The sequence below is a fragment of the Grus americana genome, chromosome 12 (assembly GCF_028858705.1).
Source record: "Grus americana isolate bGruAme1 chromosome 12, bGruAme1.mat, whole genome shotgun sequence".
NCBI classification, from domain to species: Eukaryota; Metazoa; Chordata; class Aves; order Gruiformes; family Gruidae; genus Grus; species Grus americana.
This window is the reverse complement of record NC_072863.1, coordinates 18,311,021-18,337,375: the sequence shown is the minus strand read 5'-3', so window position 1 is coordinate 18,337,375 and position 26,355 is coordinate 18,311,021. Positions and strand designations below refer to the sequence as shown.

General features: G+C 39.1%; 1 protein-coding gene across 7 annotated transcripts in view; it reads left to right on the top strand.

Moving 5' to 3' along the window:
- TENM1 (teneurin transmembrane protein 1) overlaps positions 1-26,355 on the top strand; it is a 736,058-nt gene that overhangs the window by 374,914 nt on the left and 334,789 nt on the right. For 2 of the 7 annotated variants that reach the window (XM_054839646.1, XM_054839644.1), the window contains exon 1: positions 18,708-19,303. The exons of 4 other annotated variants lie outside the window; for them this stretch is intronic. The gene's annotated coding sequence lies outside the window, so the exon portion shown is untranslated. Of the gene's footprint in view, positions 1-18,707; positions 19,304-22,527; positions 22,622-26,355 lie in introns of those variants that run through there. One more of the 7 variants, XM_054839645.1, reaches the window with a different exon arrangement.

Genomic DNA, 26,355 nt, shown 5'->3' with positions numbered 1-26,355 from the left:
AGGAATAAACTGAGTATAGTAATGGAAAGATATTCACTTCTCAATATTCATTGGTGCCGTATCAAGCTAAAAGACTTATTTATATTTATAGATTGAAGCATATTTCAGATGATACAGTAATCTTCTAAAAGTAAATTTTCGTACTGTGAGAAGTCCATATTCACAGCACCGGAAGGCATGTTTTCTTGAAGAGCAGACATAGCATAGGTTGCAGCACGGGAGTTTTCTCAACGCTACCGCACCATGACCTTCAAGTGTCACTATTTAAAAACAGGATTAAGTTTCACACTGTTCCCTTTCATATCCTTGCCTCTTTCTCAGAGCTGCTAATGAAGCCGTCACTTAATAGTAGTTACTATGCTGTTAATGATGTGGATACCTACACCACCAAGCATTGCCGTGAAACAATAGACCGTGGTCAGCTGGGGCAGTTGCAGTGAGAATTACGTGTCTTTTGACTATTGTTGAAGACCGTTGACAAGAATTCCTAAACTTCTTTGCACAGTACAATATAAACGATTTTATTTATTGCTCAGTTCTTCTTTGTCCACGCAGTATATAAAGAATATAAATAGAGTCCATTTCAGCCCTGAGAAGCAGCCTTTACGGACAGGACTGTTGTTATCTGAGCTGGTGGCATGCCACAGCTAGAGGTAGCAGGAAGGCACGTTGTTTATGCCAGCTGCATGGCTTCAGTCGCACTTATGTCTGATGTCAGCGTGGTGCTGCTTCTCTGTATTTGAAATGTCCTCTGGATAAAAATTTCCATCACAGCTGCCTTAACCAATTGACAGAACATTCTGTCTGAGGGTGCAGATGTGCGGCTCCCAGAGCAGAGATGGATAGCTTCTATCGGTACTAGAAGAAAATGAGCCTGTCTCCCCACCATAAACTGAAAGACGTTCTCACGATCAGAGATGAGAATCAATGTTCACCAGTTCTTCGGAAGAATGGGGTTCCTTTTTTATACTGATTTCCTATTCTGATGTAGTCTAAATACCTAAAGCCACACTATTGAGGGTATCGTTCTACATGGAAATGAATTACAATAGCTTGCAGATATCTTCTTTAGACAGCTATCAGAGAATGATAGTAGGAAAGCTTGTAATAAGCAGATCAACTTCTGGAGAAAGTTAAAGAACAAACCAGTGTATATTTTCAGATGGATAGCTGCCAGTATAAACCTTTCCTTGTCTGTTATGCCTTTTCTTTTGTATATCATATCAGGTAAGAGAAACTCTTTGAAAATATGGAGTAAATACTACTCAGACTAGCAGAGAACTTGACAGAGCTATCGTAGATCTTCAGTGGCAGTTGAATTGCAAACGGCATGAACAATACATAGGTTAAATGTAGCACCTCTAGAGAGACTGCAAATCAGCATTATTTTCCAAGAGGAATGAGAGCTGCGAGACAAACCTTTGTTCAAAAGCCAAAGGGAAACTGCGATACACGGAGGACTGTCACTTAAAAAGTAGCCGTTGTTTTGGTGAGCTGTATGGTTTATTATGCACGGTTTATCAACCCAGGAGCATACCCAGGTCATTCCAAATGTGATGTTCACTTACTCAGCGATACTGCTTTCTGTGCATAGTTCAGTGACAGAAATAATTCTCTTGCCATCTTCCTCCAGTTAGGCCAACAGACACTGAAGAGATTGGACTGAATTTTGTTCTGGATCAGAAATGTAATTGCCAATTCTTGATGAATTCTTTCCAATGAGAGTTAATTCATAGCCGGATAGTTACACAAAGGCCAGAATTCTCGGCAATGAAAATCCAAGATACAAAGATGTTTCTGTAATCTCTTCTCAAACCTTAGGCCTTCATTTGCAGTTCTGCAGTCTCCTCCTGAAGTAAAAGCCTTAGTACCTCTCACATTAGTAACAGAGAAATCCAGACCATAACATGTTCATTATAACACATTTCCTTCTTAATAGAGTTCCTGAAGGGTAGATTAAATTGGTGACAGAATTTTAAAACAGTGGGATTACAAAGGAATAAATGATGTCATTTTCTTACTCAACAATCTTTAACTAGATTATAATGTTTTGAGAGCTTGATCTTTGGTCCTCCAAATTAATTTTGGCCCTGATAAACAAGCACTTTTTTTTTTTTTTTTTACAGTAAATGAGTGTAATCTGGAATCACTGTGGCAAGATATAAAATGCCACGGTGTTATTTAAGGAAGCATTTCTGAGAGTGGCTTGCTTTCTCAGATACATAAATTAAAGCAACTCGACATAGCATAATAGTACCAAAGAATTCCTACTATTCCCTTATATGAAGATTTGGAATTTGGTGAAAGTTTAAAAATCAGTATTTCTAAAGTAAGAATGAAACAGACAATACTTTGGGACAGAATAATATTATATAAGAAATGAAATTCTTATTTAGGGTCCCTGTCATGCATATTAACACCCTTTTGACTTGAGACCGCTGTTCGTCCAACAACATATAAGGAAACAGTGGTCTAAATTTTTCCTTCTTAGTGCGATACAAAGTGTAGTAGCTGTCACGTTTGTAAGGGTCCTGTCTCAAAGGCTGGTGAAAGCCAGATGCTCATTGAAAAGCGTGCCTGTAACTACTCTTCCATCACAGACCTGTCACACAGACAGCTATTCTTACATGAATAGTTATCTTGCTATCCCTTTACGGATCCTATTTTAAAAATACTTATTAAAACTGTATTTTCCATTCGTTATATTTTACTCTTTGTGTGTTCTAGTATTCACTGTGAGTGGCCTTATTTCCTGTTATCTTTTTACAATATCCTCATTTTGGAAGATATGGTCCTCCCATTTTTATATTTAATTTCTTGGAATTTTCATCTCTCAGTTTGTGTGTGTGGTAGCGTACAGGTAAAAGGGGCCAAAGAAAACTTTGCTCGAACTTCACCTTTTCTATTATTTTGCTCATTAAGCTTTTCTGCATCTTTTTGTAACATTCTTTCATTAAAAATACATATATATCACCAGCTGATTTTAAAGCTGTGCTTGCCGTGTTACTGATCTGAAATGCAAATCAAGGTTTTATGTCTGCATTTTAAAATCTTAAAGTATAGTTATCATGCAAATACGTTAATCCTTTCTTTAACCATATAGGTTTTTCTCCTTTTCCCAACTTCATCAATTAGGTTTTTTCTGTATAAAGCAGGTGTGAATGACTCCCTTACGCTCGCCGGTGCAGCTTGGGAAAAGAACATATTTTCTGCCTGGGACTGGAGAAAGATAACTCTAATCTTTTACCTCTGCCTGACACACTAGATCTTGAACTGGTGTATTTTGCATCGTAAATTGGGAATTTTATCATATTTGTGGAACATTTCCTCTTTTGTTATCCTTTCAGTGTGGAAAATAATTCTTTATAGATGAAGCGTATGTGTGTGTAATACATTTTTATATTACAAATTACAGAAGACAGAATAACGGGTTGAGATGCTGCTGATTAAAGGCTGCAATACCAGTAGTACCTCAGAGGAAAAATAGTTTTGAGTCTTCCACTGTGTCCTAAAATGTATTTTGATCTTATACTTCAAATGTCAGGCTTTGAAGCTGAGCAAAGCAATTACTGATTTCTGTTAAGTATGTGGAAATTGTAATGCAAAAGATTCTGAAGGACAGCAGAGAGGAAGGGAGGTTTACTAAAACCAGTGTTACTGTAATCCAGGGAACATCTGGTTGCAAATTTTGTCCAGCATGAACAGCCCAGGCAAACAATTTAGAATGAGGTTATCAGAGATTTACCTACTCTCTATTGGCCCTTAATTACTCACCTGCAGACTAAGCTCGTCAGTGCTTACTGATGTGTTATCTAATTTGTAGGATCTAGATCAGTGAGAGGATATTGTTTTCTCTCATTCAGCCAAGTTATTCCATTGACTTTACAGAAGTTGTATCACTACAATTCTTCTAGTGTTTCATGAAAGAGGAATAATTTAGACTGTAGTAATGTATTCAGTGATGGTTTACAACAGCATTAAATAAAATTTTGCTTCCTTTAAATGAATTATCAAAAAGAACCAGAAAGAAAGGGAAAAAGTAAGTAAAATTGTACCTCATGGAAAGAGAAAGCTCTTGATGAAAAGAAAATAAATTTTCGATTCATGACAACTAGCTGAATAGGAAAACACACTAGAATAAGATGAATCAGAATACCCTAGGCAAAACAGCAAATCATCCATCTGAAAGTATGTAGTCCTTGAAGAAGAAAACTGAACCGAAATCAAGAAGTAAGAGCTGTAAGAATCAAAGCACATATTAAGTATGTTAAAATCAACTTACAGAACAGAGATCCTAATTCACAAACAAGTGCATTTGTCATTTATCAAAGTGCTCAACAAATACGGCATATATTTTAGCGGAAACATTAATGCTCCAAGATGATACATATATGGCAGAAAGATAAATATGTGCCCATTCCCCACCAGAATTTCACTTGACTTCCAAAGAGAAAAACTTGACTGGATGCAGAACTAAACTATTTTTCTGTAGAATTAGCGCACAGCAAAACACTGACAAACCGCAGAGACACCTAGGGTTGTAACCATATACCTCATTTCAGTTGTCTTCTACCTCCACTGCAGTCATGTGAAAATATGAAGCTAAACTATAAGCTCTTCAGGACCTTAAAGTATATACATTAAGTTATTAATGAAGTACCAAAAAAATCTGGTTTTCACTGCCATGCCATTTTTAAGATAATTACTTCCTAGCTCACCCTCTGTTGCTAATTCTAAATGAATGTTGTCAAATTTCAAAGTGCATATTGTTGTCAGTATACCCTGTTGTTTATTAATAAAGTTAATAAAGTGCTAAATACGCAGAGTTGCCAACTCCTTGATCCAAGGGAATACCAGCACTATGAAATAGATGTGAGACAAGATGAAAGTGAAAAAAATTATCTATGCTTGAATGTATTTTTAATATAAATTAAATATATCTTTCTAAATTAAGGCATCTAAATAATCTAAAAGGCCAGATATTTGGCTTATGTAATATCTTGGCTTCCGTCACTCTACGGTAATTCCTGTAAACTGTTAATCCTCTTTCTTTAGGGTCCAATCCTCCAAAGTGCTGCACATATGTAGAAAAGGCTGCACACTCCTTCTTTGTTCCTTGATAATAATAGTGCTCAGGACTTTGTAAGCTCATGTCTTGAGTAATCAAACTTATTGATATCAGTAGCCTTATTCAATATTTAAAATTGCAGTTTAGAAATGTACTCATTTTTCATGTGAAGCAAGGAATCTGATGAAAGTCTACGGGGCAGTGATGTGCCTCAGAAATCGTTCTACTGAAATGAATTACTTTTTTGACTGAGTAACTTCAGAAGGCATTCACATCAATACGGTTTATAGCATGCGGAAAGGAAAACTGACAAGAATTCTTTGGAAAATAGAGGCAGTACTTCCTCACCACTTCATAAACACTGAAATACACATTCTTTTATTTAAAGACGAGCGAAGGGGTTGATATGTTCCTTGCCATCCAGCCTTTTTAAAGGAATCAATCTCACTGAAAACCACAGAGATGCAAAGGTATTTAATGTAAAAGGGAAGGACAATGTTGAGTTTGGACCATACTGTCACAGAAACGGAGGAGCACATGAGGACAAGCTCTTCCGCATACTACTTTTAGTAGGTGTCCTTTCTAGGAGATTGCTTAACTCAGCCCATTTAACAACCGGTTCCTTGACTTTGCTTTTGAAAACGCATTGACATTTGCCCTTCTTATTTCTGGAGGCAGCCACACAAATCCAATAGACTGGGTCCAAGTATGGAAAACAGCAGTGTCATAAAGCTTAATTTCAATAACAAGCTTCAGCAGCTCAGAAAATGCATACTCTTCATTCCTCTTACAATGGAAAGAAGTATCATTTAGCCTCTAACAAGGAAAGAGGTAATGAGTTAAAGATTTAGTGCTTGTGTTTATAGGAGGCCTGTGTGAGATGATCAGCTGGGGCAAAGTTTGGTTTTGTCTCATTATTTTTTGAAGTTTTTTTGCAGTCATGTTTGAAAGCAAAAAATTAAATTGCTCTCAAGTCCTTTTAAAAGAATAGTAGATTGGCTCAAAAGAATCTGTCTACTCAGTAAACATTATATACATATCTTCATACAGCTAAATATCAAAAATGTTATTTTCTAAATTTGTAAAATGATTAATTATTACCTTTTTTCTCTTCTGTTCTTCCACACAATAACAATAGGGCCTTTTCTCCCTCCCACGATGTACATTAATAGAGACTGATGTTCTTTGTAAAGGTCGGTGTTGTTCTAACAAATGAAGAAACGAGGTCTGGAATATGGTCTGGTTGCCAAACTGGGAGTAGAACCCAATTTGCAGAGACCTAACTTGGTGCTTGTTTCCCAGGTTAGTGATTTCCAAACAGTGACATATGTGGCTTTACTTATTCTTGCATTATTCCCACATGGTCAGTCAGGAAGAAAGCAGTAGCTGCGGGGCAGGTCAGACTTTTTTTTTCTATTCCCCCTTTGCCAAGATTGATTCCAGTACGACTCACTGCAGTAACTCCTTCGACCCTTGCAGCTTGCATCCCAAACAGTTGTGGTCCTCCTGCCTTTTATCTCCACCAAGGACCGAGGGAATAGGATTCAGGAAGAATGTCGGCAGTGAATCTTGTTCCAAAAAGGTTGAAAGCCATGGCATTTAGTTGCAGTTACTGAGAGGCTTGACTAGTTGTCACTTTGACTAGTTTTGCGACTAAATAAATGCCTGCAATTCTGTTTTCTCTGTGATCACTGAGAGGTTTATGGAACAGAAGCTCTTTTTGCGTTTGATGGTTATCCAGCAAAAGGATAGTTATCTCTGATGAGGTCCTAAAAAAAATTTATTACCTTTTGGTGACAACTTATGTAAAATTATCAAATAATTGAGAATCATGGCAGTTATAGTAATGCACGATCTGTGAAAGAGGGGGGCGAAAATAATGCATTTAAACCACAAAAATGTAATCTTCAGCTGTAAAGATTTGGTCAGATACGTACTGTTTAGCTATGGTGTATTGCAAAGCACAGTTTCAAGGGGTGTTACTGCACTTTTCCATTTATCTTTCAACTGGGCCTACGTCTCATTATCATTTCTACTCATGACTCATAGTATTTCTATATTTTTCCTACTTAGATTGACATATCTGATTTATTGTCACACCAGAAACCTTTCCTATGCATTTCCACAGACCGATATTAGTCTCTTTTAAATAGTATATAGGCTTAAGGTCCCATCATTCCAAATTCTACAATTCAAAGCTACTGGAGCTGCTTTACTGTATGTGCATTCCAGTTGGAGACCACGAGATGTGTAGTAATAATTCTACACTACATTACAGCTGTCTATTTTATATATATATATGTGTGTGTGTGTGCTTATCAGTTTGCGAATGGCTAGATTGCACATAATTCACTTATTTGTAAACAGACCCTTCAGTCAGTCTTTAGTTTTTATACCAACTACGACACCGGATTGTTTCAAACCGATTCCCCTCTTCCCATCCAATATATAAACAACGTAAAGAAGCCTGAGGTTAAAGGAGTATGAGGGAACTCTATGGTATTTTAGTTCTCATTCACATGAGAATGATTGTGTTTCTTATCCACTGCTGTATAGTGAAAATTAAAATTAAAGATTTCGCAGTTAAGACGAATAACACAAACATTAAAATTTACCTCAGCTATAGCAAAATAATAAGTTTAACATACTGTCCCATATCTCCACACATTATTTAGTCAGGTTTACACACTTGATACGTTTTCCCAAAGGCTATTGCAGATTTACATTATGTTCTGCTTTCTTGAAGTACTTGCTTGTCTACAAAGCACTACTGATAAAAATTATATATCAAACAAATGAGATTCATGTCAGAAACCTATAAATAATGAATTAAATGCTAGTATACTCATAAATATTACAGAAAAGACCAATAGGTTCCAAAAGAGTACTTCCCTTATAACTTCTTACTTAAACCGCAAGGGCACGATGCTGTTTAGGAGGCTGAATTATATATATCTGGATTTATAATTAGTCCAGCTATTAACCTTTTCTCCAGTTTCTCTCTTTGGTGATATACTGTACTATAAATTCCATAAGAGATTACCTTGCAGAAAATATGGTTTTACATAAATGCCCCATGCATATTTTATAATCACTTTTAATTTATTTATTCTGGGTCTGATTCTCTACAGTCTTATGCTGGTGCAGTCTTACCTGTGCAAGATGAATACGAACTAGACCAAGGCAGAACTTTCTGATCACTCAAAGCAAACGTGCTTTATTTATTTTTGCAGGGATATGCATTACATAAGTTCCATAGGGGTGAGGCAGGTCAGAACTTACATTTTGGGGTAACGTGCCTGGTAGAAATTGCAGGTGGACCTAAGGCACTAAATCACTGTATACCAAAATTAGCAAGTCTTATTCATCCTGAGCCAATTATTGCCCGATCAGATGTGTAGAATCGGTATGCCTTTACTCTGTTTTCTACTCCTCATTTTGATTGGTGGTGTTGAGGAGGAGCTTTAGGTTTAGAAAGTTTTAGCGGGAAAGAAGTTACATATCCAGTTTAGACAAACCTCAGGCACTGAGACGAATGTGTATGTGTGTATATATATAAAAATATGCAGGGATTTCTGCAGGTAACCAAGATTTCTGCATCCAGATCTCTAAATGGGTTATTTTTAAAGAAGTTGCATCAGAACCTTCTGGACAGAGCTGATGACAGCCAGTAAACGGGTGCACATTAATGCTGCATTAGCATTGTAAAACTGCAGCACTCCACAAAAGCCTGCCAGAACACGACCCAAGCTGGACTGCTAAAATGGCTGCACATGTATCTCTAATTTGCCATCCATTCAAAAGCCAAAAAAAAGAGAGATTAAATTATCTAACTCTTCACAGAAACTTCTCCTGAAAAAGCCAAACACAATGTTGTTATGCTGTAACAGTTTAAAACATATCTGCAAACAAGAGTTTAAACTCAAAACACTTGTTTTAAAGATATTTTATTCCATTACTCTGTTATTTCACATTTTTAACTTTTAGAACAGTGAGTTTACGCCTATAGGGATTTCAAAAGTCAAAACTGACAGTACATGTTTAACTATCATAACCACCCAGCAATTATGTTTAGCTTCTGCATTCTCATCTAACTAGCCCTGCAATCTAGGAACTTCTGTGCATATTGGGATTTCTGTAGAAGTTAGCATTAATGAAATAGAGTTTTAAATTTCCCTAGGCTCAATCTAGACATTAAGAATATAAATGTAAATTAGCAAAGAAGAACTAGCAGCCTTGAATACTAATACTTTCATCACATTACTTTTAGTTAAAAGTGTAATAAGGAATGGGGGAGCCAGTCTTCTGCACCTGGCACCCCCAAACTGCATTAATTATTATCACAATATTTCTGTAATTGTCCATATGCTATAACAGTGTGAGACTCAGATGCCTTCCAATTACGGATTAATATTATCTGTCTGATAAATAATAGCTGTCCAATTCCATTCTGTCTTGACGGCTTCTAAAAAAAATTATTTTCTGCTTAAAAACAGTTACAGAACAAATGTGGCCACAATATTATTCCTATTTCGCTTTTTACTGGCATGACAAATCTTGCACATTCATTGCTTTTCCTTGACATTCACATAGCCTCCTGCAGTATTTATTTTTATTGCTGTTTTCTATGATTGTGGGTGTTCACACTCTTTGCTTTAGTTGACTCTTTATCCCCATCATCACTGCCAGTGTGTTCTGATGGTAAGCAAGTGAAAATAAGATAAATAGTGAGAATATTAACCTTGTACGTGTGCTATTATTAGCTTCTAACTATTGACATGGCTAGTACCAAAGTACCAATCCTAGTCATAAAAACTGAGATTTGTATACTTAAGGAACTGCTGCTTTTAGAACTTTTCACGGTGATTAGACATTTCTTAGCGTTATGAGCAGTTACATATTTTAATTCTTTACCTACTCAGAATGGCTGATCTCTTTCAATATGTGCTGATAGCAACAACCCCAACTAGAAGACCATAATTCACTGGAAGAGTAATGATGATATAAACTCCACTTTTTGAAGTTCAAGTGAAGTGCTGAAAAAATTTTTTATTTTCTGTGGATTTTCAGGACTATTATCTCATAGGAAGAAGGGGTTGAATCAATTGAAAGGTTTTGTTTTGTTTTAAAGTTGCCCAGAATAGTTTGTTATAAACATAGTGATTGTGAAGGTTTTACATGCAAGTATTTTTACCTTGTTTCCTTTTGGTGTAATGAAAAGTGATTGATCATAGAATCATAAAATAACTTAAGTTGGAAGAGATCTCAAGAAATTTTTGGTCTAACCCCCACTTGGTGCCTGGTCCTTTCAAGTTTGAATGTTCTCAAAGGTGGAGAACCCATCATCTCTCCAGGCAACCTGTTCTAATATTTGATGACCCTGTGGTGAAAACATTTCTCCTAATACCTAGTTGGAATTTCTCATGGTCTAACGTGTGCCTGTTGCCTTTTGTCCTGTCCCATCTTGCTGAACTCACTCCGGAAAGTCAATGTCTGTCTTGTACTGGCGAGCTCAAAACCCTATGTCAGATATGGTCTCGGAAGTGGAGGGTGTCCCTGCCCGCAGCAGCGGGGTTGGAACTAGATGATCTTTGAGGTCCCTTCCAACCCGAACCATTCTGTGAGTCTAAGTACTGCAGAGAGGCACAGGATGACTTCCATCTACCTGCTGGATTCATCTGGGCTGCTGTTGTCCTTTGCTAACTCCTGTTCGGTTTGTTCATTAGGATCCCCAGGCACTTGCTGCTTTCTCTGCCTCAGCCCTGTGCTGTACCGGTGCACGACACTATGGCATTCGCATACAGGACTTTGTGTTATCCATTACTGAACTTCCTGCGAGCCCTGGTCTGCGCATGGACCGCTCACCACAACGTGGTATTATCCACAAATGTGCTGAGTGTGCACTCTCGTCCATTGGTCAGGTTGTTAATCGAGACATTAAATGTTCTTCTGACATGAATGTGCAATAAGAAGAGAAATAATCTGACAGGTAACTACATGGATGAATGGACAAATGCTGTGTGTTCCCGTTTTTCCAAAAGAACGGTGTGAATTGACAATATTTCAAAAGATGAAAGACTGGCACTTCTTCTCAATAAATCTTGAATGAATAAGTATATACAGATTTTCCTGAACACCTGTGTGATAACTATGCAAAACCTCAAAAACGTTTGTGCTTTGAATTGTGGTGTCTAAAGTTACTATCTCAAAAAAGGTACATTTATGAGTTTCACAGTATGCTATTGACCTGAAGATTTTGTGGGAGTCATGTGATAGATTTTGATTACAAATATAAAACTGAAAGAACAATGGAGTTCCATTGTAAAATTTGAAATTCTCTATTTGCTCAAGTGTAAGTAGTACTAAGGGATGACAATATCTAAGACAATTTTCTATGGTGACTTTTGGAATTTTCCATAAATATTCCAGAAATTTGCCCTATTATAGATTGTGTCCTAAGTTTTGTTTTGTTGTTTGGTTTTGGGGTTTTTTTGTTTATCTCACAGATGATATATTTTTAGCACAGCATCCTTTTTTATGTCCCTTATAGATGTTCTGACAGTTTAGACCTCAGTTCTGAAGACAGTTCAGTGTCTTCCTATCAAGTGAATTTTGGGGTACTGGTTTTGAAGTTGCTAGTGAATGGCAACAAATCAGTACTGCATGACTCTTGATTACCTTTGTTATAGGGCAATTAGGGTACTAACTTAGGCCATAAATTTTATTGCAGTTCCTTACTAAACTGCAAAGTGAACAAGAAAATTCAAGGCATCACAACTTTTAGTGAAATGCCTCTTAAAAATCATTTGGTTTAAAAGCATTTGACATCATTTAAAAGACATTTTTTGCAAGCTTGCCTCCTAGGAAGCACTTGGGAGCCTTAGTAAAATTTGAATGTTTATGTTTTAAAGCACTTTTAATGCAAGAAATCTGTGTATAATTATCTCTAATTAGTCATCTCTTCCACTGAGATTTATACTAAGCATTTAGTTTTTCTCTTCTCTACAGTAGCTATATCCCAGGCTTCTTTAACAACCAGGATCTCTGACAAGCTGATCTCTGGATGAAATTTCAAACTCGTCTGATTCCACTTTACCTGTTGCTTTAGGACATTTCTTAATGAGGCCAGAGTTACTTTCATGTCTAATTAAGCTGAAGAGATTAAGATATTTAGGTCTTGTTTTTGTATATTTTCCTAAGGGAAAAGTAAATACATGAGCAACAGAGATCAGCAAAAATACAAGAAAGAAGAAAAGCAGCAGGAACGTAGGGGAGTATTATGTAATAAAAGGGAACAGGAAAAAGGAGAAGCAGGTTGGGTAAATGCTCCTTCATAAAGTATGTTCGCTTCCAAATGCCTCAAAAAATACTGCTCTGCACTGTGAGTCAGAATTTCACTCTAACACAATAATTATGTAATCATCAGATGAACCTGAAGAGAAATACGGAAGAAGGGACTTTATGTCTTTACACACTATATTTGACAAAAGATTGTTATTATGATTTCCTTCCTATGCAATAAATTACACTGTAGGCTAACCATAAGATTGATGAAACAATGGATCCAAAATACTCTATGAAACATGCCTTTATTTTTTATCTTCCTTATCTTCTTCAGTGTCCGCTTTCAATGCAATGAGAAGTTTTATTATTATTGTATGTAGGAAAGAAACGATCTCTGCTATTGGAAAGTTTAATCTCTCTTCAAAAGTGCTTTACCTTAGTTCCACTCTAATGGGCAAGCTGATAGACTCAAACCTCTTTTAGCATGTATTCATATTCAGGAATAAACATTTTCATTGAATATTTTTCAGCAATGATTTTTAATAGTCATCTTTCTTAGTAAAAGGGGGTTTAAATCTTCTAGTTTAGATGCACCTTTTTGCAGTACCAAAGGACTTCCCCCTAAGAGTAGGAAATAATTTAAACTGATCTTTTCCTATCTCCAGCTCTTTTCAGTTATCTGAAAGTATAGTTATTTATATATTTCACATGTTCATTTCATGTGGTGTGGGTTTGTGTTTTTTTTTTTTTTTTTACTTTCTTAAGAACTGAAAAAATATGGATGCTCTTAAGGCTTTTTTACTTTTCTTTCTTGACCTAGAATTCATTTTTACTCTTGTCTTGAAGGGAAGCTGGGAATACAAGGGGTCTGTTTGGAGGGTTCTGGGGTTCAAAGCAAAACAATGAAGAAACTATTTCTCTATGTCAATTGGAAATGGATTTTTTTTTTTGGTTTAGCAAAACAAAAAAAAGAGTTTAATTTTAAACAAAATATTTTATCTTAATGGAAATTATTTCTTATAATTAATTTAAGGGAAATGAAAGATCTGGTACACCAGCTACACATCGGCTGCCATCACCCAAGTAAGGCTTACTGGGCAAGTGGAGAATCAGTACTGGTGACAGGAGCATTAGCACCACCTTGTGTTCATGTGATAGGAAAATAAGTAACACCCCTCTCCAGCCATTAAAATCGCAACGCTTTTCTGTTGTTCTCTCTATTGCATATTAACGAGGGAGCCATATCTGTGGAAAAGGTGCAAATTTTTTTTGTGCCATAAGTTTAAAATAATGGATTGATCCAGACAGATGGGAAATTATCAGGAAACAAGTTTGCAGTTTTGGTCAACACGCTAGGCAGTGGTCGTAGCAGACGAACAACCTATTGTCCGGTTTTTGGTAGGCATCTTGGAACAACATAGTTTAGAAGTGAATTTTAAAAAAGATTTGCAGTTATTTACAGGAATTCTTTCTGAAAGTGAGAGATGACACTGTAAAAACTAAGAAAGTCTTTTCCTTGAAAATTTAAAAAGTCAGCAAAGGAGACAGGGATCATGCAATGATGGAAAGCCTTGAGAGAGAGTCAGTATCAAATGTTTGTATTATTTTTTCATAGCCTGTAAACATGGCACAAGGCATTGCTTTCTTCAGTCTTTTGCATGGAAGAAACTGTTTTGTAAACAAATCTATTTCTGGTACATTTTTCACCAAGATGAGTATCAAAATACATCGGGTTTCATTTCTTTTTCAAAAATACCAACTTCTCTTTAGTCATTTTCTTGGTTCTGGGGGTACAACTTCAGAATAGTGATATCCCATCAGAAATTGCAATTACTTCTCTCTTATCTCTACTACATGATGCACAGGTTCTGTTAGAAAGTCTGGGGCAAAACCTGTTCTTGCCTGGAGGTGGTAATAATACGGGAGTGCAATTTTGTATACTGTTTTCTATATCTATGTGTATTTAGCCTAGCTTCATGAAATTCAGCTCTTCTCAGTGAGAGGGAAATAGAAGAGCAATTTTCCTTACTTTCTAGACCCTTCTTTTGGTCCAGAAAGTAAAAAAACTTCTGACTGGTGTTTCATATCTCACTTTCTCCTTCCTAATCTTTTACAAATTTGAATACTCCCAGACTAAGGGCAAGACTGTGCCTGTGTGTCACTTTAGTGGAATGTATCAATTTTCTGTCCAGTAGGAACATAAGTAGAAAAATATATAATGGCATAATATACTCATAACTATAAAAAAAAATGATCCTGATTCTCCTTTACATTTCAGTTTGTGTAATGATCTGTGCCTTGTCTAACTGAATACACATTGGGCTCAGCTAGACTTCTGTTTTGATCATGTTTTACATCCACACCTCATATGCACCTACATCAGACTGATGTAAGATATAACTTTAAAAAATGGCAACATTCCAGGGTGCACAGCTCTGAACGATGGATCGGTCTCATTAGTTTTGTCAAGTATAAATAACTGGATTTTTAAAATAATTTAACCTTTTGGAGTACGGTTGGGATCCCATGTTGATGTACACAATAAGAACTTCCTCAACAGTGTCCTTTAGGAGTTTGACAATGTCTCAAATGTCCTTATTTTATATTTTTTTTTCCTGTAACATAAGGGGCAGGGCAATGCTATTCATGCTACTCAGTCACTTTCTGGCAGACAGCTGGGATCTCAATGCCCTTCATATTTGGGTAGTTTCCTACCACTATGAAGGGACTTACTGTAAATATTTCATCTCCTTTTTGAAATAGCTGTCTCTTAGTCTGTTGAAAAGACCAAAACAAACAACCCAACGCTTGTATGTCAAACAAACTATGTTCTAAAGCATAGTCAGCAGTGGGATCTGGCTAGTTTCACCCCCGTTTTTTGAAGCCTGTTAACTGTATGGAGTAATTTCCATAAATGGCACACCAACCACTTCAATTATTTAGGGAAGTATCTTATCCTATCTTACAGTTGTCCAGGAAGCAGTCTTGTAAACTAAGAAAATTCCCCAAAATTTAAGAGAAGTTTTTGAGGACTTTATCTGATTGAAAGAATAAGAGGCAAAAGAGAAAGTTTCAGCATCATTCTCAGAAGCACAGGCTGACAGAACTCTGCTAAGTGTGGTGATATCCTGCCCCAGGTGGGTTGAAAAGACCCTATTCAGCAGCGAGACCAGCAGCTGCGTCTCAGGTCTCAACAGAGATTGTTGCAATGCAGGCAACGATTTCTATTCCCACAGAAAGCACGAGAACAATTTAAAACCAGCGCTTCAGCATAACTCAGTTACCAGTTAAAGACAATGAATCACTCAGGAGGCTCTTCTGAACTTGAGCTAGCCAAAAGGGGTCAAGCAAGGCCTTAGCATCAGTACTGCATTGACTAGTGTCGCGACTGCGCGCTAGAGATACTATCCTTTGCTACTTACAGAGAAAATCTTTAGTGCAGAGCTGCAGTACTATATAAACCTGCATGTGTTTTCATTCAAAATTCCATTTAGCACCAGTGTATCTAGCAATATTTTACCTATCGCTTTCTTCTAAGCCAGTTCAGCATACTTGGTTGAGAAACCTGAGGGTCAGGGTATTTTTTGCTCAATGCACTTCTGGTATTTGGTACATTTAGGATTGATGTGCCTAAGGGCTCTTGTCACCAGTTACAAAAATCTTTGTCCTGATTCTTGCAAAAATCTGTATCTGTATCTTCTGCTGGGGTAGTTCCTATAAAAGAAATGCTCTCATCATCCAATGGGTCTCATCTCGCATTGGAATCTGCTCCTAGTTCTGCCGGAGTATGCATGTAATATACCTGCAGTTTCCTACCATCATACATATCTTTCTCGTAGACTAATATGTAGTATCTGCATGGTACTCCAAGCAGACCTTTTTGGTTTCCCTAACCCCAACTCACTAGGGAGCATCCCATGAGTGTATGAAATGACCACATACACCAGATACTCCGCTTGACATCTGGCAACAATTTTCCACTACTGAGGTTATCAACTTTGGCTCATTTATCTCAGCAGTGGCCGAAGAGACAAAGGTAGGATTGAATGTCCACCTCCACTGGTTATCTTTTTATGTCTTCCCTTGAAGAGGCTACCATCCTTTTATGACTACTATAAGTTAATGACTACAATAGGCAATTCGATAGCATTCCAAGCAGAAGCGCTAACAATAATGTGTAATCTTTGCCAACAGCAGGGCAGTATTTACCTGACTATGGTAGTATCTTAACACATGGAATAGTGTTAGATAGACTGGTTGGCTATCTTGGTTTATGTTTCTGTGACTAACATATCAACTTCATTCTAGACCTTTTTCTCTTTCTGGTTTTGAACTATTTCCGTGTTCAACCTGTGCTATCTAATCTTTGTGTTAATGAAAAACAAATGTTAAAGTCTGTCTAGAGACAGAAGAAACCTAAACAACTGTGTCTCCTGGGAAGGAAAATTTACTCTTTACTCTGGGCTCAGAATAGTTCATGACTGCTCTATACTGCTGAAGAATTATTCCACCTACCAGAACTAAGTCATCGACATTTGAGACAAAGTTTTGAGAGAGGACTGTTCTGACTTAAAATAATTGATGTTTAGATTCAGTTCACTGTGAACTTTGTTTAATGGCTTCAAGATTCTTGAGAAACGGGTTTGGTTTGTTACTTCTGGCCTTCCTAAGACAGTAATGTATAGCCAGTAGTTCAAGACTTTCTGCTGCATAGGATGCATTTAATCTAAGGAAGACAGAATGGTCTTCCTAAAGGACTCTGTATTTACCTCAGGATCTTTACACCTGTGCTTTAGGGAGGGGCAGATTTCCAGAGTATTGCTGAAAGGGAATTTCATTCTGAAAAACTAGACCAACTTCTTCATCTTAAATTTGCATCTTTAGAAATTTGTAGAACAGAAGGAAATAAACACCTAAGGTCTGGAAAGGAAGATACAAGGTCAGTACTTTGTCATTCAGGGAAGCAGTAATTTTGATGGTCGATTTGAAAACTTTATCATCTTTCTGGTTCCTCATCCTTCTTTTTATCTTCCCATCCTTTGTTTTTCAAAGAGGCTGGCTTTGGAATTACTAAAACCTCACAACTTTTTTCAGAATTGAGTTGCGGCCTACATAAACTGGGGAGACACATTTCCATTGCTTCATATTTATACCGACACTAATATACATACATGTTTTGGAAAAGAATTTGTATTTGGGCCAGTTCCTTCATCACCTTTGCAGTGCTGTTCAGTGAGGAATTTTTTTTCCTGTGCTCCCTACAAACTGATGACATTCTTTTACCTGAAGAACCAAGAAAAAAATGACTCAATAACATTTCTCGTGGACATCTGAATTTTATTTCTGATAGAGCAAACTTAGGTCAGGGTTGTCTCTAAGAGCAAATGTGAAAAATGACAGAGAAGTTGTATATTAGCAGCAGTATATTAGAACCACAGGTGGCCTTACCAAATTTATTCTTTTTTTATTTATGCACTGCAAGACACTATATAGGCAAAGCTATAATTTCTCTTTAGTTAAAGCCAGTTCTTAAGATGTTTTTGTTTCTCCAAGATGTGCTTTTCCCCAAATACTTATTGAAACAGCGTAAACTAACTGTCTAAGTAAAATATGTCCTTGGGCATGGTACAGAGTAAAAAGAGAAACTTGACCTTAGGTGGTCTGTGCAGAAACTTGCAAAGAAGTGACAGGAATTGTGAATTACACTTTCTTTTTTTTCTCCAGTGTGTTCCTGTTGCTGCATGCACAGGCTAAATAATGTAAACAGCCACAGTGATTTTAAGGAATTGATAGTTATGCATATGTAGTATGCATGTAAACTGAAACTGCAATGGAAAAAGACTGATGAGCTGGGTCCAGCCCGAGAGGCACACCTTTCCCAGTTCCTTGGACTCTTCAGGACAATAAAATCTGTACAAATACCTGCAGATGCAGATTTAGCTGTTATGAAAAAGCAAGTTGTAATCACCTCAGAAGACGAAGTTCTCCTGCACAGAGACCCGGGACTGTTAATGGACCTGGCCACAGGAATCCCCACGTTAATAAGCTCAAGTCTTGAAAGGAAAGCAGCTGAAACACCATCTATAAATCAACAGCTCTCCCCCAAACCTTAATTCCACTATCAGTCTTACTTCCTCGGCAAGGTAAATTATTTAGAGGCAGGTATTCTGCGTTATTTCCAACGCAGAATATGGCCGGGGGGCTTTTCTTTCCTCCTTTTCCTGCACAGAGAGGAGCCGTGGGCCAGAGCGGGCAGCCTGTCCCCGCAGGGCCGGGACAGCTCCTCTCCTTCAGCCGGGCGCAGCCGCCTCACCTCCCCGGCTACTTCCCTAACTCTGCCGAAAGCTTCCCGACCCCGACTGACGGTTCAGTCCTCCCGCCCGGGGGGCTGAGGGATAGCCCTGCCTGCCTTACGCCGGCTCGCGCCCCCTCAGCTCTCGCCTCCCAGCCCGCGGTCGGCGCGAGGCGACTTGAGGCGCGGCGGTCGGTAACGCGCCTGCGCAGATCTCCCGGGCATGCTCATTAACAGGGCAGGAGCCGAAAAAGGGAGGAAAAAAAAAAAGGAGAGAAAAAAAAGAAAAAAAAACCCACCCTGAGAGCGAGTGGCGCCGCTGACACTACACCCGCCGGAGAGGAGCGGCAGCGGCGGCGCTACGCTGAGCCCGGCCCCGCTTCCCCTCGCACCTTGGCTTCTCACAGCCTGACGCGCCGCCGCCGTTTAGCTGCGGGTCGAGCCGCGGCAGCAGGAGCCGGCGCCGTCCACTCAGCGGGGCGGAGGGGCCGGGGCGGGCTGCGGGGGAGCGGCGAGGCAGCGGCAATGTGGATTTATATTCGCCCGCGCCGCAGCCGCCGGGGAGCGGGGCGCGGGCACCGCACCTAGAGGCGATGGGAGAAGCCGTCGGCGGGGCTGAGCCGGGGCGCTGCTGAAAGTTCAGCCGGTGGCCGCGCTCGGTAAGTTTTTACCGGGAAGGCGGGAGCGGCGCCGCGGGCGCCCGAACTTCTCCTTTCGCGGGGGGCGGTGGCCGTGCCGGGGCTGTGAGAGGGGTGCCCTGCCCCGCAGGAGCGGGAGCCACCGGGCGCTCTGACAGGGTTTTTTTGTGGATGCCACTGGGCGCGTACGTGCGTCTACATGTGTGCTGTGAGGCGGTGGAGCCTTGCGGGCAGACGCGTGGCTCCGAGGCGGTGTGTGCCGGTGTGCGGGCGCTTCGCTCCGCGCGGGCTGGCCGTGCCGCCGCAGGAGCCCGCTGCCGCTGCGTGTGCGAGGGGACCCGGCGCCGTCGCCCCGCAGAGATGCCGTGTAGGTAGGTAGCGGTGCATGGGGCTCAGGCATCCGCTCGCCTCGCGCCTATAGGGGGTCTCCTTCGCCCGCGGTTGCAGCGCGCTCGAGCGAGCGGACGGGGTGGGTTGGCGCGGGGCTCTGCCCGCCCGGCCGGGCTGCGCTCCCCCCCCCCCCCCCCGGGCGGCAGCCGCTCTCCGTCCCCGGCTGCTGCCGCTGAGGCGAAGCGGGGCGGTGGCTCGTGTGCGCGGCTCTCCGCGGGGTGCGGCGGCGGGGAAAGGCGGGGCGCGCTGCCCGGGGGGGGGGGGCCGCCGCCCGCCCCCGCGGGGCGCCCCGGCGCGGCGCTTGGCTCCGGCTCCGCGCCGGCGTTGCGGGAGCGCCCGGGCCGCTCACGTGAAAAGCCGCATCCCCGGTGCGCGCAGGGGTGAGGTGGCTCTGGCGGGGCAGCGGCTCCGCTGCCCCGCTCTCTCCCCGCTGGCGGATGGGGGCTGCCTTGTTTCTGACCGAGAATCAGACATCATCTGTTAAGCGTATATTTAGTATATATTTTCCTCCTACTGTCTGTGGGATCTGATAATCTGTAGTTTTAGGCAAGGCGCATACGTAGTCGCTGTACTGCTCTGCTGCTTTCAACTGTTTTTTCCCTAAATACCTTAGGGCTATAGCTCGTGACTGACGCTTTAGGCTTGCTTGATGAATGCTTAGACTGGCCATTGATAGGATTGTGGTGCGCAGAGAGGTCCCTGCTTCTGGACTATTAACGGTATGATCTTGCTGTGTTAAATGTCCGCACGTTTACCTTAGCAGATGTGGGGTTTACATGTTCTAATTTTCAAATCAAAGGCAAGAACTTCTCCCACCCCCTTCCATTTTGTGGCTTAAATATATGCTACCTTTTCTGACTGTATAATAGCTATCTTAGCGATAGTCTTTCATTGATTGCGTTCGTAGTATCCAAAGGTTGTAGATACCCATCTTGATTGTGCTGATGCTTCTCTGATAATTAACGAGTCAGATACACTGTACTATGGAAATAAATACCAGCTGTCCGTGTGGTGGGGCAAGCATCTCAAACATCTACTGTATCTCCAAATGTTTTTGCAGTAACAAAACCCCAGCGCTCCTAGTGCCTGTATTTTGGCTGTTAATCGTGAAGCTTAACATAGAACAATTTGATATTTGCAGTATGGAATTTCTGGGGTTGTAGAGAACACTTTGTGAACCACGAATAACAAGATAAGCTGTAGTAGGGAAGGAACTATCCATCAGAAGGTGAGACCTAGCCCAATAATTTTCCTTCTTTCCTGTCCATAGTTTCTTTTCAAAGCTTATTTTATGCATGACTTGTGATGCTGCGGGCTAATTTCAAAATACTTCTCCTCAGATAAAATATGGGGTTGTTAATAAACTAATTGCTGTTTTCCCTATAGATAGCATATATTGATAATATAAGATCATCAGAAGTTGTTAATGTATTTTTAATGCAACTGGATGTTTTGGGGGTTTTGGCTTGTTTCAAGAACTCAATTTTTTTAACAGCTTAGGGATTTAGGAACCTTTATGGGTGTTGCCTTTTTTTTGTTATATCACAATTTTGTTTCAAGGAATGATTAGAAGTTTTCTGAATAACATGATCTCAATAGGTTTTGTTCTATGAATGTCTGATCTTTAAAAAGAATCAAGAAAGCTACATTTCAAATAGTTAAGTAAAAATCTTTCCCTTTAAAGAGAAAAGTGTCTTCCATTTGCCAAATTTTAAATATTTAAATGACACGTATAAATCAAAAAATAGAAAATTCTTATTAAAAGCAACTCTTAAGAATGTGGGAATGCAAATTACTACTCTTAACATCTCAAGTAGTCAGATGTGGAAGTAAATGAACATATTGTATTGATGGCTTATGTATAAAAAAAGCCATTGAAATGTATTCAAAGTTCTAGAAAAGCAGTGTTATGTGAGAAAAGATGTAGCAAAGGAAATCTATTATTACTCATTTTATGTGGCATCGCAATTTAAAATGATAGTTTTTAAAACTGAAGAAACACCATGGTTGCTCACACATGTGCTCGTAGTCACGTGTGTATGGAGTTACGCAACATTTTTGCTCTGCAGTAATGGCTTAGGAATAGGTAAGCGTATACTTCTTTTTATTGAGGTAGGAAATTCTGAGGATTGGCATGGATGTTGATTGGAGCAGGCAGGACGTTATCTCAATGTGATTCATGAGGTCTAAACGGTATGAATTTAATTTTTAAATTATCTTAATCTGAAAAATGTAAGAAGAATAATGTTGCTTAATTTATCATTATCTCAGGGCTTTGGTTATGGAAAAATAGTCCTTTCCGTTTGGTTAGAATATTTTTTGTTCCCATTTTACAGACCAGAAGAACGGTGTGCCCTATCTTTGCTTCACTCACAGTGACTGGCAGTGTCTCACAATGACTCCAGTGGGACTGGAGTTTAAAATGGTTTAGAGATCAAATATTAAATTGGTGATGGCGCTATGTCTGAAATTGAGGAGTTTCTGATTTCTTGTCTGCTACTTGCTCATCTAGATTTGTCTGTTGATTGCGTTTCACAGTTTCAGCACAACTGAGTTAATGTTTGACACCGTATAACCGTGAAAAGTGTCAAGTCAAAGAGAGTTCAGTAGCACTGGCTATGTCTTGCTAGTATTTAACATTCTACCTAGGCGTTACTGTGCAGTCAGTCCTCTGACAATATATTTAGGGCCAAATAAAGCTGAAAATATGCAGTGGTCTTGGTGGTGTTATCTCTCTCAAACAGAGTCTCAGAGGTCTTAGGAAGAGGATATGTTATGGCTTATAGAAATACATACATGTACATTAAGGACATGAATAGAAGTAGGTTTTTCTAATGAGAACCTGTCTTTTCTAGGACTTCTTTCAGTAAAATATTGAGGATGCTGAAAAAGTCAACTCTGTGAAAATTTACTAAACATCCAGAGGACTAATCTATACTGAGAAAACAAGTCAGTTTCTTTCCTACTGTATTTACTGTTTTAACAGAATATTTATGCTCCGAAAGCTGATTAAAAGATACTTAAGCTGCTATTTTGGTTTTTTTTAATACTGTTTCTATACAACAAATTTGAACTTCGGTGTATCGAGTATATTATTGAAAATAAGTATTCCTTTGTTTTCACTCTGTTGCAGTGAACTGTTTTGTTTGAATTTCTCTATTTAAAAGAAAAAATAATAATCATATATATTTGATATTAATCTCCTTGGCTGAAGCAACTGTGTGAGGCTATTGTTGTGTTGTTTTGTACTTTCTAGTACAGAATTTTCATTTCTGAGTTTTAGAAAACAAGTAGTGTAAGATTGGAGGGAAAAGATCGCTTCTAGTTAAATGCGTTATCTGTAAGCATATTGAAATTAAAATGACTGTATTTTAGCCCTGGCTTGTTGCTTTGGAAGCCTTCACTCAGCAGTGCTTATTTTCTGTAGCCTTAATGAGCAATTACTGCACTCTTCCAGTTCAGAGCCTCTTTTAAGTAGACAGCGCTGCTTGTTCCAAATTATAGATGTGTTTTGCTGGTTTGCCTGTAGGCTGTTGGCATTTTTGGTGTTTTGGTTTGTTTGTTTTCCTGAATGCAGACAGATGTTTGCTAAGGGTTATGAAGAGTCCATAAACTCTTTCTTTTTTTTTTCTTTTTTCTTTTTTTTTTTTTTTAAGACAAGGCACTCTAGAGTTTTATATCTAAAGTTCTGCTTTTATATAGTGTGTGTGTGTGTCTTACCTGCACATTTCTTTCTGTCTATATGGACTTAAATCTTAAATAACTGGCAACATTTTGACATATTTTAAAGAATTCATATTTCCATTGTTGAAATGTTGAGGTTTAGATCTGAAAAGGGTTGTAAGCAAATAGTCCCTTCTGTGACTCTGTTTCAGGACTGTAGGTAGAATTGGAATGCTGTTTTCGATGACATTTTCATGCAGTTGTTCTTGCATCATTTTCTACTCTAAGGGTTAGATGATTTATGCGTAAGTTTCTTCATATAAATGTTCATAGACTGCTACATGATGTTGGGGTTGCAGAAAAGTGTGTTTTGTAGCAGTGCAACTTGTAAAGAAACCTCTACTAAAAGAGAGGTCTCTTGGGACTTAAGTGGTCATTAATGAAATACTGGCTGCAGTGTGTGAGTGTAGTGTATTTGCCTGATCTACCAAAGAGTTTTGTATTTGGTCATAATAACTACTGAAACTTAGTGAGAGCAGAGTAATTTAGGGGTAAAGATTCTTAGATGGCATATATGAACGTGACTGCATTGAGTAGCATATCAATAACTTGACCACTCCTTTTAAGGGTACTGCAATTAAATAATACCATTACTTTAGTTTTTCTTCTGATGAATCAAGGTGTTAATTATTGTAAACTGAAGTTTTTGTTTGTCTAATAGAAGAACTTCAAAAAGTGGAACACGGCAGGTTCTACTCCTTTCCATGGTAAATGGGTGGTGGATTGTTGTGCTTGATAGAGAATCCAAACCTGGGAGATGGTTGACTGTTCTCCACTGCGTTTCCTCTTACCAGTGCTCTGATCCTATGGAAACTGGTTCCAAAAGGTGGTAGCATCCAGCAGTGGAGTGGGGAGTATGATGAGGCTTTCATGTACTGGTTGGAGGAATAAGACTTACTCCATTTTTGTGGAATAAGAAAGATTCATGGAGGTTGTGCTGCTTATCTGAAACAGCATGGATACTTTTTTTTTTTTTTAAAGCAAGCAAGTAAACTACTTTTCTCATAACACATGTTTTTGTTCCAGAAGACACTTTCTTTTTCATCTGCTCTGATGTGTGATAAGATTTTTCTGATTTAGCTGTGTGGCCTATGTTGTTACTGAGTTCATTTCTTACACAAGGCATTAGCCAACTGCTGGACCAGGGAGGTATCGCTGGGAAAGAAATTAATGCAGAAGAAGCATTGCTTGTTGTGGGCTTCTTCATGGTCTGGATACAAGCCTTCCTGCTTCTTCCTATAAGCCATCCTGAGCAGGAATATCTATTACTTCTCATATACAAGTTTCCTCTTTCAAATTCTGTCTTCCACATGTAGAGGCTAACCGCAGAGCCTTTTTCACCTCTGAAGACCATAGTGCTTTCCTATAGACAGGTGCTTCTGGTGTGCCTTTATCACCAAATTATTTCTTGCTCCGAACTACTGCTATGTTTTTCTGACTTCATTCTCTGCCCCATTCACCGGGTTTTCCTGTTCCTTTTCAGATTCCTCTTACTCCCACTTTTGCACAGCTCTTAGCCCTTCCTGTTCACAACATTTGAGAACCATGTTTACAGGTCTCATTCTTTCATGACCACCTGATGTGCTTTATTAACCATAACAATTAAATGTCCCTCACCTTCTATACATCCAGGTTATAGATGCACCTATGAGCTGGCTTTAATTTCTTTTCATTTTCCTCCGTTTCTTCCCTCAGGGCTCCCAATTCATCCAAAATTTTGTCTGCTTTTTGCAGAACTCTGTGTCATCATGTCAAGCCCTCCTGTTTCATAAAGTCCAGCAAATTGAAATCCACACAGTTCTGCTTTCAGCTGCTTTTTGACAACTTTGATCTTACCCATCACCAGCTTCCCCTTATAGTCTCTCTCAGAGCTAAGCCTTTCTCCACTGTCTCTTTCCTCCATGTTTTTGCCCGGATCTGAATATGGAAAGGAAATACCACCCTATTGCATTTTTCACCGAGGAGGTGCCACATACCAGGTTCTCTAACATTAGGTCAGTGTTAAAGGGAGAACTCTATGTCCCTTTTCCTCTTCTTTTTATTAGTACTTTGGCTGCTACAAGCAACTTCTGTCTCACCCCTATAAAATACAAATCATTCTCTTTGATGTAGAGCCCGCGCTGTGCCCTCAACTAGTAAAATAACATTTAGATGCATATCTGAATATATTTTTTGTTGTTTAAGTTTGCTTGTAAGTGACAAAGATCTGGTTGTAGGTGTAGTGACTGGTATTGTTTCTTCTTTTTCTTCCTCCTTCTTGTAATATAGGTAGGCAGTTAGTTACAAAAGAAAAACCCTAGAGTCAGAGGTTGCACCTGGATCTTTCCTAGCCTAGGACAGGACGGATTTTACAGCATGTAGGCTAGCTACTTTTATCAGCAAAGATGTCCTGTTTTTTTTGTACAAAACTGAATTTTGGTCATTGAAGTTTTTTGGTTAATACATGGGAACTGTCTTGGATGCAGCATATCTGCAAAATTTATTCTGTGGTGGTGTAAAAGATGCTTCTAGCATTTTTCCAAATGATTTGGTGTCCACAAACGGTGGTGTTGCTGATCTGTGCCATACATTTTCATGCATGTTTGCTAGAACATGAGAGTAAACCTCTATTACAATGTAATTATACCATTATAACGTATGGAGTTCTATCAACCCGTTAGCTGAACTGTGCATTTCCATAAATTCCATACATTTCAGAGTCACCATGGACTAAATGTCTTTAAAGAGTACAAGAGTAAATCTTAGTAGTAAGCAACTATTTTGGTTACTGAAAAATCAGCAGATGCAGCATGTGCAGATGAGTGTGGGAACTTTACTTTTAGCACTGTCTGTTGTTTGAACCTTGCAGTACTGTTTTGAGAACTAATATTTTGATGATGCTTATTAAATAAAGCATTAATTGAGAGGAAATGGGCCAATTTGTCATAGGTGTAAATAGTTATGTTTCCACTGATGTGGCA